Source organism: Leucoraja erinacea, chromosome 34 (genome assembly GCF_028641065.1).
Source record: "Leucoraja erinacea ecotype New England chromosome 34, Leri_hhj_1, whole genome shotgun sequence".
Classification (NCBI taxonomy): Eukaryota; Metazoa; Chordata; class Chondrichthyes; order Rajiformes; family Rajidae; genus Leucoraja; species Leucoraja erinaceus.
The window spans coordinates 17,739,475-17,747,052 of record NC_073410.1 but is presented as its reverse complement, the minus strand read 5'-3'; the positions used below and the strand labels follow the sequence as shown (position 1 = coordinate 17,747,052).

At 48.3% G+C, this 7,578-nt stretch overlaps 1 non-coding gene across 1 annotated transcript; it reads right to left on the bottom strand.

Annotated features, from left to right (window-relative positions):
• Nucleotides 1-5,543: 5,543 nt before the first annotated feature.
• On the bottom strand, nt 5,544-5,615 carry trnad-guc (transfer RNA aspartic acid (anticodon GUC)). The gene has a single exon. It is a non-coding gene; the product is annotated as a tRNA-Asp (tRNA).
• Nucleotides 5,616-7,578: the final 1,963 nt, after the last annotated feature.

The following is a 7,578-nucleotide window of genomic DNA, read 5'->3' as shown; positions in this document are numbered from 1 at the left end:
ATGAGGGAGGGTTGGGGGAGGGATGGGGGTGGGGGTTGGGGGGAGAGTTGTGGGGGTGGGGGTGATGGACGCGAGGAGGGAGATGGGGGGTAGTGGGTTAGAGGGGGATGAGTGTGGGTGGAGGAGGAAGAGTGGGGAGGGGGAAGGGGGTGGGAAGAGAGGGAAGGAGGTGCGGAAGGATGGGGGTGGGGGTGGGGGTGGATGAGAGAGGGAAGGGGTCGGGAGGGGAGGGGTAGATGGAAGGGGTGGGGGAGGGGAGGGATGGGGTGGGAGGAGGAGGGGGATGAGAGGAAGACGGGTGAGTAGAGAATGGTGGAGAGGGAGAGAGAGGGGGTTGGGGGAGGGGGAGGAGAGAGGGATGGGGGAAGGGGTGGAGGGATGGATGGGAGTAGGAGAGAGGTGTGAGGGAGGGTGGGGAGGGAGTGTAGGAGGGCGATGGGGTGGGGGAGGGAGGAGGAAGAGAGTGTGGAGGGAGGGGAGAGCCGTGGGGGGGAGAGCCGTGGGGGGAGAGAGGGAAGATAGTGGGGAGGGAAGAGTGGAAGGGGGAGGGGTAGGGGCAGTCCATCTGTTCCCCATTCCCTATCACCCCCAATCCTCTTTCTCTATTCCCACACACGTGATGACGCGCTTCGACACAGGCTGCGGGGGTGGGGGCGGGGCTGGGGCTCTGTTGCAAAGACATATGCAAATGGATCCATTCCGATTGGACATCTGTGAGCATTGGGCATTGTGACATCACACGATTGTACGTTCACCAACATTCTATGGGTGAGAGCTGTTTTTTTTAAAAACATTTTGTAACTTTTTGGGGTGGGGAGAAGGCTTTTATTAAAAATGTGTACATAAACACGACGAAATTTAATCAGGAGTGGATATGTGGATGTAAAAGTGAAATCTCTACCGAAATGGAAAAAATCTCGGCGTTTCTGCGTGTGGTGTCGGCGTCGCAACAAATCAAAGGCTGGCACCCACAACCACAGCCAGGCAGAAACACAACACACACACACACACACACACACACACACAGCCACATAGTTTTAATATATAGATATATATAGATATATATTATAAACGCGGATCATAGATCGCTGTAATCAATCAAATCTGGTTAATGGGGTGGTTTGCGAATAAGACTGAAACGCAGGGGAATCCGACACCCCCTAGCGTGACATATGACAATAGACAATAGGTGCAGGAGTAGGCCATTCGGCCCTTCGAGCCTGCACCGCCGTTTAATGTGATCATAGCTGATCATCTACAACCAGTACCCCATTCCTGCCTTCTCTCCACATCCCTTAACTCCACTCTCCCTAGGAGCTTTATCTAACTCTCTCTTGAAAACATCCAGCGAACCAGCCTCCACCGCCCTCTGAGGACGAGAATTCCACACACTCATAAATCTCTTTGTGAAAATGATTTTCCGCATTCTCGTTCTAAATGGCTTACGACTTATTCTGAATAGAATAGAATAGAATGGAGAATAGGTGCAGGAATAGGCCATTTGGCCCTTCGAGCCAGCACCGCCATTCAATGTGATCATGGCTGATCATCCCCAATCAAAATCCCGTTCCTGCCTTCTCCCCATATCCCCTGACACCGCTATTTTTTGAGAGCCCTATCAAGTTCTCTCTTGAAAACATCCAGAGAACCGGCCTCCACCACCCTCTGAGCCAACGAATTCCACACTCACCATTCTCTGTGAGAAAAAGTGTTTCCTCGTCTGTTCTAAATGGCTTACTCCTTATTCATAAACTTTGGCCCCTGTGTCTGGATTCCTCCAACACTGGGAACGTGTTTTCTGTCTCTAGCTTGTCCAAACCCTTAATAATCTTTTATGTTTCAATAAGATCTCCTCTCATCGTTCTAAATTCCAGAGTATTCAAGCCCAGCCGCTCGCATAAATCAACATATGACAGTCCCGCCATCCCTGAAATCAACCTTGTGAAACTACGCCGCATTCCCTCAATAGCAAGAATAGACAATAGACAATGGGTGCAGTAGGCCATACGGCCACGAGAGCCAGCACCGCCATTCAATGTGATCAAGTTTGGAGACCAAAACGGCACACAATACTCCAGGTGCGGTCTCACTGGTGCCCCGTACAACTGCAGAAGGACCTATTTGCTCCTGTACTCAAATCCTTTTATTATGAACGCCAACTTCATTCGCTTTCGCTTTCTTCACTGCCTGCTGTACCTGCATGCTTAATTTCAGTGACTGTTGAACAAGGACCCCATATCATGTTGTACTTCCTCTTTTCCCAACTTGACACCATTTAGATAATAATCTAACTTCCTGTTTTCGCCACCAAAGTGTATAACCTCATATTTATCCACATTAAACTGCATCTGCCATGCATCTGCACACTCACCCAACCTGTCCATTCGCCCTGCATCCTCATACCATCCTCCTCACAGTTCACAATGCCTTCCAGCTTTGTGTCATCTGCAAATTTGCTAATGTTACTTTTGATCCCTTCATCCAAATATTCAAAATATACTGTAAACAACTGCGGTCCCAGCACCCAGCCTTGCGGTAACCCACTGCCTGTTATTCTGAAAGGGACCCGTTAATTCCTACCCTTTGTTTCTTGTCTGCCAACCACTTTTCTATCCATGTCAGCACCGTACCACCAATACAGTGTGCTCTAATTTTGCCCAGTATTCTCCTGTGTGGGACCTTATCAAATGCTTATGACAATTGAATATTCTTGACACGACTCTCTGGAAAAGAATGGAAGGGTACGGACCTAAACGGGTAAATCCTATTGGCGTAGAGGGCGTCACTGTCGCCATGGACATGCGGGGCCATGAGGGCCAGGATCTGTGGTGAACGTTTCCATATTTGTTTATTTAAATCAAATGGCGGGGGGCTGTTTGTTCCGACATGTGCGAGGAAGTTACGAAGCATCCAAAGCTTCAAAACTGGTGCTGATAAGGGAGGGAGCGATGATGTTAAGAGCTATTTATTGAAATCCGTTCCTGGGCCGTAAGGGGCTGATGGCGAGGCAGTGAGGCACGTTATCGGAGGGAGCACTCCCTTCATCGGTCACTTTAAACCTTGCGGTCTGAACGAAATTGTGTTGCCTTGCAGTCCGACATATAGTACCAAAATGACAAAAACACACAATAAACACAAATTAACATCCACCACAGTGAGCTCACCAGGCACCTCCTCAATATGATGGAAGGCAAAAGTCTTAAGTCTCTGTCGAACGGGCCGGTTCAGCTCCGCGGCCCAAGGTGGTCGAAGCTGCCGAAGCTGCTGCCCTCCAGTCCAGCGGACGCAGCTGCTGTCGCGGGAGCTCTGGAGAACAGGTCCGCAACCTGTGACCTGCGAGCTCCCGACACTGGGCCCGCGGTCGGGTCGGGTGGCTGCTGTTGCCGGAACACTGCCCCATCTCCGAGGCCAGGTCGCCGCTGCCGCTGCCGCTGCCGCCCCTGCCCCAGCTCCGAGGCCAGGTCGCCGCTACCGCTGCCCCAGCTCCGAGGCCGGGTGGCCGCTGGCGCTGCCCCATCACCGAGGCCAGGTCACCGCTGCCGCTGCCCCAGCTACGCGGCCGCCAGCTCCGCCATTAGGCCTCGGCGGAGACAGAGATGGGGGATACGACAAGAAACGTCGCATCCCCCCGAAGGAAGAGACAAAAAACATGTTTCTCCCCCCACCCACACACACACACAACAAACCAAAGACCAACCAAAACAGGACAAAAATACAAAAAAAAAAAGAAAAAAACAGACAGACTGCAGGCGAGCCGCAGCTGCTAAGGCAGCGCCGCCATCTTGGTGCAGTGTGTATCAGTGTGGATCAAATCAATTATATCAAATGCATGCGGATCTTTACATTGAAATGAAAAGAGTTTAAAAATAGTCGAATTTTGCAGGCACTACAGGGCAGCTGGTAAATCATACTTATGGGTGCTGGCGATAGCGCGCTGGGAAGGAATCACCAGATGTAGAAGGGGTCCGTGGTGAACGTGACAGACAGATATTTGAAAGCCGGGGTGCTGAGATAGATAGCAGCAATTATTGTGTGTAGGATGGAACTGCAGATGCTGGTTTACACCGAAGAGAGACACAAAATGCTGGAGTAACTCAGCGCGTCAGCCAGCATCTCTGGAGAAAATAAATAGGCGACGTTTGGGATCGAGACCGTTCTTCAGACTGATGTTCAGGGACGAGGGTAACTAGAGGTATGAAAAGTTACGGGACAAAGCAGAGATTATTCTAATGAACCAAAGAGCCCACAATGGTCCATTGTTGGCAGAAGAAGAGGTAAAAATGAATGGATAAGAACAGTGAAACTATCAAAACGACTGGGGTGGGGGAGGGACGGGGGGAGAGAGGGAATGCAAGGGTTACCTGAAATTAGAGACATCAACTATCATACTTGCTGTGTTCTTAGGAATTACTTTAGATTTATTTAAGATGTTTCATTATTAGAGCAGGGGTTCCCAACGTTTTTCGTCCAGTTTACCCCTGTCAACGTTTCGTAAGTAAAATTACCCTCACCCTGATTTGTTCAATAATTGAGTTTAAACTTCTACCACAATAAAGCAACCGACAAAGGGGAAATTTTAAACTGTTTTTTTTACTTTTTTTAACATTATTATTTGAAGTTCTAGAATCAACAAATTTACCCCCGGGGGTCACTTCCCACAAGTGTATCAGTGTCAGAGGGGCCGCGCGGTTCTCCAAGCCAGGACGTCACGATGCAGCTTTCTCTGACTTTTGTCAATCTGCATTTGGAGTCTTGCATTCAATTCTGTTCTTCCTATTACAGGAAGGGTGTGGAGGCTTCGGGGAGGGTGCAGAAGAGGTTTAACAGAATGAAAACCTCGAAAACCCCGCCTGGGAAAGGGCCCAGTAGCTACAAAGGGCCCAGTAGCTACAAAGTGAGGCTTGACAGGCTGGAATTGTTTTCTCTGGTTCATCAGAAATTGAGACCAGAGGTATATACAGTTTTCAGAGATATAGACAGGGTAAACACTGAAAATCTTTATCCCAGGATGGAAATCTCAATCACTTGAGGCCATAGATTTAACGTGAGAGCGGTAAAATTTAAAGGAGATGTGTGGGATGGAGAGAGGTGGGTGCCTGGAATGCGCTGCTGGGACTTATGGTGGAAGCAGATACGATAGTGGCATTTAAGAATATTTCAAATATGCACTGCATGAAATTGGAATGGGGGGGGGGGGGTGGGGGGAGTAGAGATCATAGTTAGGCAAGTAGATTCGATTAAAGATGAGTAAAGATGATAGACACAAAAAGCTGAAGTAACACAGCGGGACAGGCAGCATCGCTGGAGAGAATGAATGGGTGACGTTTCGGGTTGACACCCTTCTTCAGAGTAGATTACATTAATTTGGCATTTTGTTAGACACTGATATTGTGGGCCGAAGGGCCTGGTTCTCATGTATTATGTTAATTCGGAATATTCAATAAACCGATTAATTCAGCAAAAGCATATTTGAAGCTGTCACCATTGATAAACAGAGATGTGCGCCTTGGAATTCCAGTTAAATTTAGAACCACGAAAATGTTCTCCCCGTCGGGGAATTGAACCCCGGTCTCCCGCGTGACAGGCGGGGATACTAACCACTATACTAACGAGGAACCACCATATGTTTTTAATTGTGAAGCAGCATAATATATGTAGGTGGAAGGGGAGGGCGAAGGAAAAGGAGAAGAAGAAGTGGATGCGCGTCGAAAAGGAAAGTGGGGAAAAGTGTTGTTTGTCGGTTAGTTACATAACGCTGCAGAATTTCATGTTAATAGCCTTAGAATTTCTTTGACCAAAAACCTGCAACTTTCAGACATTCACTTCTCACTGTTTGACTTGTGTGCTCTCGGCTTCTTCCGCGATACGGTCACTTATTCAAGTACATGCTCGTGTTGAATTATTTGATAAAGAAGCGCTTTCATTTTCTAAACGCATGTAACCGGAACTGCGAGTCGTATTCTGTATTTGCTATCACAAGCAGCAGCGGGACCGTGCTCGAGTCACAGAGTCACACTGCACTGGAGACGGTTCCGTTCCCCACTCGCCGATGGAATAGTGTGGCCTGCCTTCCGTCTGGTTTACACCGAGTACCGAAGATAGACACAAAAAGCTGGAGTAACTCAGCGGCACAGGCAGCATCTCTGGAGAGAAGGAATGGGTGACTGAATGGGGAAGCTGTAGGAAGGTCGCCCATTCCTTCTGTCCAGAGATACTGCCTGTACCACTGAGTTATTGCAGCTTGTTGTGTCTATCATCGGTTTAAACCAGCGTCTATAGTTCTTCCTTACACCCAGTGCCGTCAGATACCTGTCTATTTCACCGTGGACTCTCTCTCCTCACTCTCCCTCCACTCCGACATAGACTTCCTTCCGAACAAAAACCCTTCGGCCCACTATTTCCACGCCGACCAGATATTGCTCATCTACTCGCATCCCATTTCCCACCACCTGCCCCGTAGACTACTACCCTTCAGTGATTATCAGAGATATCCCCCTTGTTCTACCCATTCCCCGCTCCCCCACTCTCTCTGATACTTAACATGAACGTGTTTATCTCTGTATCAAAGTTGCAATGAAGAACACAGGAGCTGAACCATTGGCTCCACCATTTCCTGTTCTATACCATGGGGAGATGTTATGAGGAGAAATCAGGAGAATGGGATTAGGAGGGAGAGATAGATCAGCCGTGATTGAATGGCGGAGTAGAATTGATGGGCCGAATGGCCTGATTCTACTCATATCACTTATGACCAGAACGCAGCTTCATGCAGCAGAGAATATTATGAATTAATTGGTCAACGGCCGAGCACAACGGGGACCATGACGTCCCTCACGGATTCTCCAATAAAACTCATAAATGATGCAATGAAGCGAAGCGTTTGTTGAAATAGGAATTTCCCCGAATGAAACGAAATATTTGTTGTGCACGCGTGTGCACGGACTGTATTTTCTCAAAAGTATCCATTGATAGAGGATGGTTTCGATCCTTCGACCTCTAGGTTATGGGCCCAGCACGCTTCCGCTGCGCCACTTTGCTCTGACAGAAACATTGTTAGCGTATGTGTACCTTTTTGCAAACTTTGCTTCATTTTCTCGCGTACCCACTTGAATCAGCAGGAAATGCAAAACCTGAAAGTTCGTTCAAACCTTGTCTGTTTGAATGACAATAAAAGACATTCTATTTTATTCTATCTTCCATTTTTTATCCATCTTACTTTCTTTATTTCTTACTCTCTGCCCCCATCCCGTTGTTATGACTGTGCTGCCTGTCCCGCTCGGATACACCGTTCCAGGGGTTTTCACAATGAATTTTAAATTATTTAAATTATCCCGACCCAGCAGCCCTGTTGCTGAATATTCTGTTTATCTTGCTCTGTGTCTTTCCCACATTCATTCGGGCCGATCTTCCGATCACACTTCAATGTAAAAGCAGCGGGCACCCACTGAGCTGCAGCCGAGGATTCACCCACACCCGGCTGTTTATTTTGTCCAATCCCCAGATCCCATTAATTTCCCAACCCCGTCAATGCGATTAACTGAATATCAGATTCCTTCAGTGTTGAAGGGCCAGCAGATC